The sequence below is a fragment of the Capra hircus genome, chromosome 7 (assembly GCF_001704415.2).
Source record: "Capra hircus breed San Clemente chromosome 7, ASM170441v1, whole genome shotgun sequence".
NCBI classification, from domain to species: domain Eukaryota; kingdom Metazoa; phylum Chordata; class Mammalia; order Artiodactyla; family Bovidae; genus Capra; species Capra hircus.
Window position 1 is genome coordinate 56,517,463 of NC_030814.1, and position 14,020 is coordinate 56,531,482.

At 40.7% G+C, this 14,020-nt stretch overlaps 1 protein-coding gene across 3 annotated transcripts in view; it reads right to left on the reverse strand.

The window, feature by feature from the left end:
* The window catches only part of ARHGAP26 (Rho GTPase activating protein 26), a 481,157-nt gene that overhangs the window by 284,624 nt on the left and 182,513 nt on the right, over positions 1–14,020 (reverse strand). The gene's annotated exons all lie outside the window — the stretch shown is intronic.

Sequence of the window (14,020 nt, forward strand, 5' to 3'; positions counted from 1 at the left end):
AATAAAATCTGTCACTGCTTCTACTTTTCCCCCTTCTATTTGCCATGAAGTGATGGGACCAGATGCCATGATCTTCGTTTTTTTTAATGTTGAGTTTATAGCATGTATCATGAGCTAGACACTGTTCTATGTACTTTACATACATTATTATATAAAAATAAGAGAAATATGTATGGCTGGGAAACATGAGAAGAGACTTTCAATTTCATTAGTAATTTGAAAAATGCAAATGGAACAATTTTCTACCATCAGACTGACACACACATGTATATACACACCTCTGTTGTGTACTCATAGTATGCAGTACTTGCAAAGGTGTGGAAAAACTGAGTATCCTCACAAGTCACTAGAGGAAGTAAAAGCTAATGCTTTTCTGTGGAGACAGCAACATGCCAAAATTCGTTACAATATTAAATGTGCATGTACCATTCAACTGGCAATTCCATTTGGTATGCATCCTAGAAAAATGCTTAACTAGGTAGACAGTAAAGTACAGAATGAGGATTTCATGACATCATTGTTTATAATCAAAAGTTGAAAACAACCTAAATGTCAAAGACTGTCTACTAATCCACACTAAATCTGTACTAACTCAAAAATTCTACGAAACAGAAGAGTTTATTTCTAGCTTTACAAGTAAAGGAATAAATACCCAGAGAAAATTCCAGAGAGACACACACCATATGTTTAACTCTAGAGAGGGGTTTCTCCCTTCCAATATGTCTAGGGATAGAAGGTTCCACAACCCAAGTAACTAACGCCAATGACAAAGCAAGAGTGAGAAACGACTGAAAGAATAAATGTGACTCACAGGGACAGTCTCTATTATTACTTTTACTTAGTAACAAAATTAGCACATGCTGACGGTGAAAAATTCAAACCATTACAAAGTCCATCACAACCAATCCTATACCCCTGCCCAAGGTTAAGCTAAAATAATAAAGACAAAAATAATGACAGGAGCATAAAGGGGGGCATGTTAGAACAGGGGCTCAAGTCTAGAAAGGCAGGGATGTGAAGATGAAGTTGACAGTGATTTGAGACTTGCAGAAAATACTGAAGACAATCTGACAGGCCTTTATGTTCTATGTAGACCCCAAAAGTGAACAAAGAAGTGAGAATATTAAACAGTGGGTCTGCACAAGTCTATAAAGGTAGGTGAGAAATCCCAGGAAACTACATAAATTTAGAACAAGTCACACCAAACCAATACTGTCTTTTTTCCTAGGTTAATTCTTGTGATTATTTGACAAGTGGATACTGAACTCTTACTCTGTGTCAGACACTATGTAAAAAAGATAAAAAAAAAAACAAAAACAAAAACCTTTTGAAAAAGTGAAAATGGTCATGTCCTCTGGAAGATGGCAATCTAAGGAAGAGGACTGATATTAATCAAACAATCATATTAACTGATGCACCACTAAAAGCTGAGACAAGGGCTTGGAAGTCAAAAATAAAGTCTCTCAAAACATCTTTGCAAAGAAATGGACTAATGGGGGGAAGAAAGAGAGCATACAAGGGTCCATGAACTTCACCAGCAAGGGGAAAAAATAAACCTTTATTTACCTTAGCCTCTAACTGAAATTTAGCATTTTCTTGAAATATGACTGTGGACAAGCACCACATAAGTAGTATCTGTGACTTTGTCACCAATAGAAATCACAGATATTTCCATATAACATTACTGCCATTGCAGGTAACTTGAAATATTATTTATAGCAGTTGTCGTTGTATCTTATTATTTACTATGGTAATAAAGAAGCATATATTTTATCACAAACGGTTTTAATATTTTCATAACTTTTTTCTGTATTTTTCCTTTGTAAGTCATATATATTATATGGTTAAAAACATTACTCTAAGAAACGTGGTAATATATACAATGGAATATTACTCAGTGGTAAGAAAAGAATGAAATTGGATTATTTGTAGAGATGTGAATGGACCTCGAGTTTGTCATACAGAGTGAAGCAAATCAGAAAGAGAAAAATCATATATCAACACATATACGTGGGATTTAGAAAAATGGTATGGACAAACCTATCTGCAGGACAGGAATAGAGACAGAGGTGCAGACAATGAATGTGTGGGCATGGAGGTGGGGTGGGGTGGGATGAATCAGGAGATTGGGATTGCCACGTGTGCACTACCATGTATGAAACAGCTAGCTAGTGGGAAGCTGCTGTACAGTACAGGCAGCTCAGCTCGATGCTCTGCGCTGATCTAGATAGGTAGGACTGGGGGGAAGATGGGAAGAAGGAGGCCCAAGAGGGAGGTGGTGGTGGTTTAGTCACTACGTTGTGTCCATCTCTTGCGACCCCATGGACTGCAGCCTGCCAGGCTCCTCTGTCCATGGGATTCTCCAGGTAAGAATACTGGACTGGAAAGGGTGAATTTAACTCAGATGACCATTGTATCTACTACTGTGGGCAAGAATCCCTTAGAAGAAATGGAGTAGCCATCATAGTCAACAAAAGAGTCCAAAATGCAGTACTTGGATGCAATCTCAAAAATGAGTGAATGATCTCTGTTCGTTTCCAAGGCAAACTATTCAATATCGCAGTAATCCAAGTCTATACTCTGACCAGTAAGGCTGAAGAAGCTGAAGTTGAATGGTTCTATGAAGACCTACAAGACCTTCTAGAATTAACACCAAAAAAAAGATGTCGTCTTCACTATAGGGGACTGGAAAGCAAAAGTAGGAAGTCAAGAAACACCTGGAGTAACAGGCAAATTTGGCCTCAGGAGTACAGAATGAAGCAGGGCAAAGGCTAATAGAGGTTTGCCAAAAGAACGCACTGGTCATAGCAAACATCCTCTTCCAACAACACAAGAGAAGACTCTACACGTGGACATCACCAGATGGTCAATACCGAAATCATATTGATTATATCCCTTGCAGCCAAAGACGGAGATGCTCTATACAGCAAAAACAAGACCGGGAGCTGACTGTGGCTCAGATCATGAACTCCTTATTGCCAAATTCAGACTCAAATTGAAGAAAGTAGGGAAAATGACTAGACCATTCAGGTATGACCTAAATCAAATCCCTTATGATTATACAGTGGAAGTGAGAAATAGATTCAAGGGATTAAAACTGATAGACAGAGTGTCTTATGAACTATGGACGGAGGTTCGTGACACTGTCCAGGAGATGGAGAGCAAGACCATCCCCAAGAAAAAGAAATGCAAAATGGCTGACTGAGGAGGCCTTACAAATAGCTGTGAAAAGAAGAGAAGCGAAAAGCAAAGGAGAAAAGGAAAGATATAAGCATCTGAATGAAGAGTTCCAAAGAATAGCAAGGAGAGATAAGAAAGCATTCCTCAGCGATCAATGCAAAGAAACAGAGGAAAACAACAGAATGGGAAAGACGAGAGATCTCTTCAAGAAAATTAGAGACACCAAGGGAACATTGCATGCAACGATGGGCTCGATAGAGGACAGAAATGGTATGGACCTAACAGAAGCAGAAGACATTAAGAAGAGGTGGCAAGAATACACAGAACTGTACAAAAAAGATCTTCATGACCCAGATAATCATGATGGTATGATCACTCACCTAGAGCCAGACATCCTGGAATGTGAAGTCAAGTGAGCCTTAGGAAGCCTCACTACGAACAAAGCTAGTGGAGGTGATGGAATTCCAGTTGAGCTATTTCAAATCCTAAAAGATGATGCTGTGAGTGCTGCACTCAATATGCCAGCAAATTTGGAAAACTCAGCAGTGGCCACAGGACTGAAAAAGGTCAGTTTTCATTCCAATCCCAAAGAAAGGCAATGCCAAAGAATGCTCAAACCACCGCATAATTGCATTCATCTCACACACTAGTAAAGTAATGCTCACAATTCTCCAAGCCAGGCTTCACAGTATGGGAACCAAGAACTTCCAGATGTTCAAGCTGGTTTTAGAAAAGGCAGATGAACAGAGATCAAATTGCCAACATCTGCTGGATTATTGGAAAAGCAAGAGAGTTCCAGAAAAACATCTATTTCTGGTTTATCGACTATGGCACAGCCTTTGATAGTGTGGGTCACCACAAACTATGGAAAACTCTTAGAGATGGGAATACCAGACTACCTGACCTGCCTCTTGAGAAATCTGTATGTAGGTCAGGAAGCAACAGTTGTAACTGGACATGGAACAACAAAGTGGTTCCAAATCGGGAAAGGAGTACATCAAGGCTGTATATTGTCACCCTGCTTATTTAACTAATATGCAGAGTACATCATGAGAAACGCTGAGCTGGAGGAAGCACAATCTGGAATCAAGATTGCCAGGAGAAATATCAATAACCTCAGGTATACAGATGATATCACCCTTATGGCAGAAAGCAAAGAAGAACTAAAGAACTTCTTGATGAAAGTGAAAGAGGAGAGTGAAAAAGTTGGCTTAAAGCTCAACATTCAGAAAACGAAGAACATGGCATCTGGTCCCATCACTTAATGGCAAATCGATGGGGAAACAGTGGAAACAGTGACAGAGTTTATTTTCTTGAGCTCCAAAATCACTGCAGATGGGGACTGCAGCCATGGAAATTAAAAGATGCTTGCTCCTTGGAAGAAAAGCTATGACCAACTTAGACAGCATATTAAAAAGCAGAGGAACTATTTTGCCAACAAAGGTCCATCTAGTCAGGGCTATGGTTTTTCCAGTGGTCATGTATGGATGTGAGAGTTGGCCTATAAAGAAACTGAGTGCCAAAGAATTGATGCTTTTGAACTGCGGTGTTGCAGAAGACTCTTGAGAATCCCTTGGACTGCAAGGAGATCCAACCAGTCCATCCTAAAGGAGATCGGTCCTGGGTGTTCATTGGAAGGACTGATGCTTAAGCTGAAACTCCAATACTCTGGCCACCTCATGCAAAGAACTGACTCATTTGAGAAGACCCTGATGCTGCGTCAGATTGAAGGCAGGAGAGGGGGACAACAGAGGATGAAATGGCTAGATGGCATCACTGACTCAATGGACATGAGTTTGGGTAAACTCTGGGAGTTGGTGATGGACAGGGAGGCCTGCCATGCTGCAGTCCATGGGGTCACAAAGAGTTGGACAGGACTGAGCAACTGAAGTTAACAACACACCACTATAGTGATACACTTTGTTGTATAACATTATAAAACAACTATACCCCAATTTTTTAAAAAATAAAAATATTTCTCTGAGAAAGGATTTAAAGGGTTTACTTGATTGCCAAATGTCTTCCTGGCACAAAAAATGATTAACTGGTCCCTCAGCTAAATTCTGCTGCAAGTAAGCAGATATGTACCTAAATGAAGTATACAATCAAGGAATTAAAATTTTACCCACACGGTCTCAAGTAACGGAAGCAATACAGTTTGTGAAGAAAAGGGGGTTCATCCTCAATTCCTCCCCTTAGTTTTGACTCCAGTTTTTCAGCAAGAATTTACGGAGTACTTATGCTGGGCTAGCTGCTGGGCTAGGCAATGGGGAAACTGCAGCAAACAAGTGAGATTTCCATTAACATGGGCCTTCCTCATATTGGCATCCTCATTACTCATCAAGATAATTGGTGGACAATATACACATGTTTGCTAAAGCTGAAAGAAGAATGATTAAGACCTGAGTAAGCACCACCAGTGTGTTATTAAATCATAAGGTTCAAACCAAAAATCTTCTGGCTATCAAAATTTCCATTTCGAAGAACAGTTTCATCAGCTCTTCATCATAAAACAATTTCACTTGATCTCTTCTTTTCTCCCAACTCACAGCTCAGGTGCCTCAATTAAATATTCTATGATTTTCATAAGAAATTGTTCTTGTAAAGGACATCTAACCAAAGAGAACAAGGAAAGACATGACGAGTACTACAATTCTTTTTAAAGACTTGGGCATGCTGGTGATAGAATATGCACTATTATAAATTCTACCTATATAAAAACACTGATATGATTCAAAGATGAAGCTTACAACCAGCTTCTTAACTCAGTAAGAGGAAAAGAAACAGAAACAAGTAACATGGAGGTTTAATCCAGTTTTCCCACAGCTTGGGGCCAAGTGGGGGGCTGAGGTGGAGAAATGGAAAATAAATTAGGAACCTCACTTTCCGATGATTTATCAGTTCACACTATGTGATGTTACAAAGACAGCCTTCACAAAATGGACAGAAGTATTCTTCCACACCACCCTTCTACTCATAAAGAAGACCTGCAACATTACACAGGAGCTCAGCAATTCCACTCCTCACCTTCTTAACCATCCATACTCCTTTGATCACTTATTTTATTAAGAAAGGAAAATGTAAGTTTCAGCAGTAGAATAGTGAGCTGAGCTGAGCATACAGCTGGGATTACAAACTGTAAGACCTGGGCCACATCATAGCAAATAAGGCTAAACATTACTGCATGCTCCTCCAACTCATAGCCTGAGAGTTCAGACTGACTGCTAAATGAAATCACATTTTCCATACTAGTGAAAACAGTTCCTGCCCTGCACTTTGGTAAGCCTGGCCAGGGTGACTAAATAAACTGTGTTCAAATGAGCTGAGTAATTTAGAAAAGGAGCTAGAAAGAGAATCCAAGTGTCTGGATATCTGTCCCTCCTCTCCAAAAAGATAATGGTATGAATTAACACTTAATGAGCACTTCACCACATAGAGGCCTTATCTAAGCACTTCACATAAATGTTGATCCTTATAAAATAATCTTATAGGACGATACTATTAATATCTCCAGCTTGATTGCTTTACAGTAGTGTAAAGCAAAATAAAGTTACAAAAAAAAAAAAAAAAAGAAAGAAAGAAAGAAACATGCTCAGAGAGACCAGGTCATTTCCTAGTGTTAGAGAGCTATTTGTGGTGAATAGGGATTTAAAGCCTGGCTGCCCGAGCCCAGATTTTTAACCACCATGACATTTTGCCTCTGATTATGAGATCTCATCTGAATGGTCATCAATCTCACTTTTGCCTTTAAAACACAGCTCACTCTTTCAGAACATAAGATCCAATGCAATTGCTGCTTCCTATGAGTTCCTGAAGCAACTTAGCAGCAGCAGCATGAGTTCCTGAAGAACTCAGGGGCTGGAACTTGGGCTTAGCAGAGATAGGTAAGAGAAGGACAGACCGTTCAGTCTCAAAGTCCACAAGGACTAACACAGAACATTTCTTTAACATGGAGGTCAGCAGGAGGAAGCCATGCTGACTTGTCCACTTACTAGACAAGTGGTTTTTCCTTAGTCCCTGATACTTTTTCCTTCTTCCGCAGCAGCAGCCCCAACAGAGGAGCTCCATTTAAAAGGGAGGGTAGAGCCATTCAACTACGTGCTTGTGCTCAGTCGCTCAGTCATGCCCAACTCTTTGTGACCCTTTGGACTGTAGCCCACCAGGCTCCTCTGTCCATGGAATTTTTTCTGGCAAGAATACTGGAGTGGGTTGCCATTTCCTCCTCCAGGGAATCTTCCCAACCCAGGGACTGAACCTGAGTCTCCTGTGTCTCCTGCACTGCAAGTGGATTCTCTACCCACTGAGCCATCGGGAAAGCCCCCATTCAATATTGGCTTCCTAATAATTCATCTTTTTTTGGGGTGTTAGTTCTAAAAGGTCTTGTAGGTCTTCATAAAACCGTTCAACTTCAGCTTCTTCAGCATTACTGGTTGGGGCATAGACTTGGATAACTGTGATATTGAATGGTTTGCCTTGGAGATGAACAGAGATCATTCTGTCGTTTTTTAGATTGCATCCAAGTACTGAATTTTGGACTCTTTTGTTGACCATGATGGCTACTCCATTTCTTCTGAGAGATTCCTGCCCGCAGTAGTAGATATAATGGTTATCTGAGTTAAATTCACCCATTCCAGTCCATTTTAGTTCGCTGATTCCTAGAATGTCGACGTTCACCTTTGCCATCTCTTGTTTGATCACTTCCAATTTGCCTTGATTCATGGACCTGACATTCCAGGTTCCTATGCAATATTGCTCTTTACAGCATCGGATCTTGCTTCTATCACCAGTCACATGCACAACTGGGTATTGTTTTTGTTTTGGCTCCATCCCTTCATTCTTTCTGGAGTTACTTCTCCACTGATCTCCAGTAGCATATTGGGCACCTAATGACCTGGGGAGTTCCTCTTTTGGTATCCTATCATTTTGCCTTTTCATGCTGTTCATGGGGTTCTCAAGGCAAGAATACTGAAGTGGCTTGCCATTCCCTTCTCCAGTGGACCATGTTCTGTCATACTTCTCTGGGAAATAGATGGGGTAACAGTGGAAACAGTGTCAGACTTTATTTTTTGGGGCTCCAAAATCACTGCAGATGGTGACTGCAGCCATGAAATTAAAAGACGCTTACTCCTTGGAAGAAAAGTTATGACCAACCTAGACAGCATATTCAAAAGCAGGGACATTACTTTGCCGACTAAGGCCCGTCTAGTCAAGGCTATGGTTTTTCCTGTGGTCATGTATGGATGTGACAGTTGGACTGTGAAGAAGGCTGAGCGCCGAAGAACTGATGCTTTGGAGCTGTGGTGTTGGAGAAGACTCTTGAGAGTCCCTTGGACTGCAAGGAGATCCAACCAGTCCATTCTGAAGGAGATCAGCCCTGGGATTTCTTTGGAAGGAATGATGCTAAAGCTGAAACTCCAGTACTCCATCTCATGCGAAGAGTTGACTCATTGGAAAAGACTTTGATGCTGGGAGGGATTGGGGGCAGTAGGAGAAAGGGATGACCGAGGATGAGATGGCTGGATGGCGTCACGGACTTGATGGACGTGAGTCTGAGTGAACTCCGGGAGATGGTGATGAACAGGGAGGCCTGGCGTGCTGCGATTTATGGGGTCGCAAAGAGTCGGACGTGACTGAGCGACTGAACTGAACTGAATAATTCATCAGTTTATGAGTTGTAGTACTTAATAAAACATCACAGAGCTGAAAGCTAGGAGACCTGGATTATCCGCCCAAGATCAACCACTGACTGGCCCTTTTGAGCAGTGTTCCCACTTAAATAAATAAGCATGTGATACTGGCCTAGGTGTGGGCTTCTTTCTGTTCCACAAGTAGGAGCTTGAGCCACATGAAATCACCAATATCTGGCCATTTTGACTTTCACAAGTGGCAACTGCATGATTTCAAACTAACACATGTATTTACACACAATCTTTGATGCTACGCCACCTGTTTCTTCTCCTAAACTAATTCCACATAATTCTGGCATCTGCCAACTACTGAACTTTCTGGCTATCAAAAGAGATTCAAGTACTAACTCAAAGTGGAGAAACATTTAATTTTACTGAAGAATCCTTGGGTGTGAAGGACGACTAATATTTCTAAAATAAGGAGGTAAGAGAAGCACTTCCAGAGATACCACTAATCACAACTACGGGAATATATAGGAACACAGTTCAGAAAGATCCAAGTTCTGAGACTCTGGGTTCCCCTATTAGTTCCACTTATGTGCTGAGTCATCTTTCCATTGGGCAGAAGGTTGGGTGTATGTGTTGGTAATGACTGCACTGATTCTACTCTGCTTGCTTAAATGTACTGAACATACTTAGAGCAATATACAAAGAGAACAGGAGAGAGAACTTTAGTTATAAGGAACCGAGAAAAAAGGAAATTTGCTGTCTCTAAAATTTCTCCTGGTTGCAATGTTTATGCAACTTGCACTAAAGCTCTGTGTCCCATTTAAAATATAAAGTCTATTCTCAAGTTAAGACAGTGGCCATAGACTATTAAAATCAAAGCTTATGTGGCTGGAATGGTGACTCGATAGCTTGTCAACCCACATTAAACAGAAAGTGAAGAAAATCCAGCAAAATCATTTCAAAATTTTATCTCACTAGCTAGTTACTGAGCTCTTAAAAAGTATCTATGGGTCTTTTCTTTTCTTACCCTACTGCACTGGCTAGGACTTCCAGTACCATGCTGAGTAAGACTGGTAATGAGAGTGAACATCTTTGCCTTGATCCCACTCTTAGGAAGAAAGCATCCAGTCTTTCATTTGAAGTATGATGTTTATGGTAAACTTGTGGTTTTCATTCCCGGCCAAGTATTAAAAGCTCTCTGAATAGAAAATTTAATGGAATATAGATATCAGAATTGGATAAACTGTGTCATTTTTGCCTATTTCATGTATGTCTACCACCCTTCTTCATAACAGTGCTTTGATTTACCCCAAGGGAAGCCAACCTTCCCTCACCATTACAGTTCTCATGCAGTGGGAAGGTGAGCCACATTGTCAATTCACCTGTCCCATGCTCTGGTCCAAGTATTCAGCCCATTAAAATTCAAACATGGGACCTCCTGGGAATTATTAAGCAAAGCTCTCCTTCTACCAGACTTACAGAGCAGGGATTTCAGTCTATGACTGAAATTTGGCCTACTGGTTTTTATAAATAAACTTACTGAAATGCAGCCACACGCATTTATTTATTTACATATTGTCTATGGCTGCTTTTGAGCTCCAATAACAAAACTGAGTAGCTGCAATAGTGATGCCTACAGCCTCCAAAGCCTAGGATATTTATTAATACTATCTAGCCCATTACAGAAAAAGGTTCCTCTCTCCTGTTCCTGATAATAAGATGTAAGCCTGGAACAGCTAAAAAGCATATCACCACTACATAAAAAGAACCTCTCAGAAATGACGCCAGTAAAAAAGAAGAAACTGACTCCAAATATTATGGAAGCCCCTGGATTCAGATGGGCCAGAACTATTACACCCCAATATTTTTCAGTTACATAACCCAATAAATTAAGATTTTTCTCTGAAAAGTTTAAATTGGCTTTCCTTCATTTGAATTAGAATTTATTACATAGATTAAAAACCGTAATGCTCATTGCTGCTGCTGCTGCTGCTGCTGCTGCTGCTAAGTCGCTTCAGTCATGTCCAACTCTGTGCGACCCCATAGACGGAAGCCCACCAGGCTCCCTCGTCCCTGGGATTCTCCAGACAAGAACACTGGAGTGGGTTGCCATTTCCTTCTCCAATGCATGAAAGTGAAAAGTGAAAGTCAAGTCGCTCAGTTGTGTCCGACTCCTAGCGACCCCATGGACTGCAGCCCACCAGGCTCCTCCGTCCATGGGATTTTCCAGGCAAGAGTACTGCAGTAGGGTGCCATTGCCTTCTCTAATAATGCTCATTACTGAAACACAACTCTAATTTCTTTCTCCATTATATATCCATCAATAAGATAAAGACATTCAACTTTTCTTTAGGCTAGCATGTTACTGGTTGTTAAAAGCTGTAATTTATTTAACAATTAGCTAAAACATTGTTTAAAAAAAATAAAATTGACTCGGAGTTCATAAAGGGTTTTTTCCCAACCAAAACAGGTGTTATTGAACGATGAAAGAACAAAAAGATGGAAACCAAGATTACCAACCCCTTCAATTAACCAAAAAAAAAAAAAAAACAACCCAACACTGAGTAATCAATTACAGAACCAAGCTGTAAGTATAAAAACAAAAGATAGGTGCTGCCATTAAAATCTCCCTGGAGTAAAGGAAATATTCAAAGATCAGCTAGAGAAAAAGGTATCTGCTCCCTTACCAAAGCCAAAATTCCCAAGGGGACAGACCTAACTGTTAGGGAGATGGTGATTAAGCAGAGCTGCTAATTGTCTACTGGGTATATAGCTCCTGTAATGCTCCCCAGAGGCTCTCAGCAATGGGAGACAAAATTAGGCCTAATATTCCTGCCAATTATACTGTCATCACACGCTTGCATTTATGTGTCTCTTCAGGAAACTTAAAAGCACACAGAGGCGTGGTTTTCAATGCAAGCTATATGTTACTGAGAGGAAATAAATTTATATTATATTTGGAAAACAATTAATTTGTGCTTAAGCTTGTTTTACTATGCACATTTTGGAGCAAGGAGATGTATCTCTCAGAGACACACTTTCCCTGCAGAGGTCAGATGTTAATCTATGGGGAAACTAAGGTGGTTTATAACAAAACCAAGTATATGCAGATAGAGAACAAACACCAAAGGGTGGGAGAGGGAGGCGGGGCAACTTAAAATGCAGTGCGTGAAGCAATTTAAGAACTCCAGCTTATTAGAGGGAACACACACACACACATATCTACCCACCCCAAAGTGGGTTTTTCGTTCATACAAAGAATAGTTTGCCTGACAGGATTTTTCTTTCTGCGTATTTCCTGCCCTATGAGTTAAGAATCATTCAAGAAAGTCACAGAAATCAATGAAAAAATTAACTGAGTAAGGATTCTTAGAAGGCAATTTGACATTTTATCTCTATTAAAAATGAAAACCAAAGACATTTAGGGCTAGATACAGGTTCCAGTGCTAGCTTTGCACTGTGGTGGAAACTGTTGACCACCCCACAGCTTCTGTTCTTCCTCCTTGAAGTGGGAAGACCCCCTGGGCACTGGCTGGAGCCATGGCTGCCCATGTTCAGCCTACCTTTCTCATGCTCCTTTGTACATGAATGTGGCCATATAATTATTTGGGGGGCCGTGGAAGTGGGGTATGCATCTTCTGGATCCCAGATGCTCTCATTTCCATTATCTGGCTGAAAAATGGAAATGAATGGAACATGGAAAGCCATGGATTGAGGATGGCACTGATACCGGTCAGGATTCATAGCCTTTCCCAATCAACAGAAATTGAGTAGAGGCCAGACAAGAAATTCACGCAAGGTTTTATGGGCCCCAGGGCAGCTAGCAGGGGAACAAGAACAAGTAACAGCTTCCCTTACTTGCTCCCTGAGGAGGTGGGAGATGGCTCCTTATATGCAATGAGGGTAGAGGTGTGTTGAGGGACTGGGCTGGAGGGGTGGCTTAGGTGGTTCTCTCACCCCTTAGGTGATAGTGTGTGCAGGAGGCATGTGCAGTACCCTGCTTTTGCTCCCAAATCCCTGCTTTTGCTCCCGAATCCCTGCTTTTGCTAGTTGTTCTTCAAAAGTGGCAGTTAGGTCTTCTGGTTTGTTTGTATCCTTTGTCCAGAATCTGCCCCAACTGAGCGAGCACTCAGTTATTTTTAGTCCCTTATAGTTTCTTTGTCTTCTGTTGATGGAGGGCAGGTTTGTCCAGGTGCAAGCACTGCAGCAAAAGGTCCCAGGTCCCAGTCTGTCTTAGCAAAATGACCCTGTTAGGCAGAGACTGCTCACTTCTGAGCTCAATGAAAGAAATAAACTTCTATTTTATTTAAGCTTTTGTACTTTGAGTCTCTTTGTTATAGTAATCTAGCCTGTGCCCTACTAATAAAAGCCACTTACTATCTGTACAACTTGGGGTAAGTTATTTAACCTCTTCTAAGCCTCAGTTTCCTCATCTGTGAAATGGAATCATAACATTTAGTTTGTTAGGTACTAAGAGGTTAAAAGATGCCATGTGTTAAATCTGTGCCTTAGCGCGCGCGCACACACACACGCACACACGTACGCACGCACGCTGAATTAATGGTAGGTGATAACAGCAGAATGAAGACTACTTAGGAAACTGCTTTGAAAAGCCTGTGACACCAAGCACCTACTGTGCTCACAAAGCCCTGAAGGTAGAAATGTGTATCTGCTTTTAAGAGAGCTATTAAAAGTTATCAGTAACAAAGTATTCAGGGAAAATCAGGGGTAGCCTGTATTTTATTTAGTCCAGAAGAACTAAGATATGTTTATTTAATTAACTAGGTTTAGCAAACTGCACCTAAATCTTTAAACAGTTCTTTAAATCTTGCTCTGTATTATTAAATGTGATACAAATACTAGTTATTTGTCTATACTTAGTAGACTATAATGAGTTCCATGTTTGGACACAAAATATCTCAGTAGAAAATGACATTAATCAATACAGATCACCTAACCAGAGCAGGCTGAGAAAAAGACACACAACTGAACTGGAATCATCTATATTGCACACCCCATGTGATGCACAGTTCTACAGTCAATGGAGGCTATGCCTGCCTCATGTCCCTTGCACATATTTCCCTTTTTTGACAGTGCCTTTGAATGTGATCATTATTGGCCCAATTATTGGCCCTCTGACAGTGTGGATTCTTTTTATCTTTTACTGGTGGGACACGGTTAGACTGTACTCTCAACGACTTCTG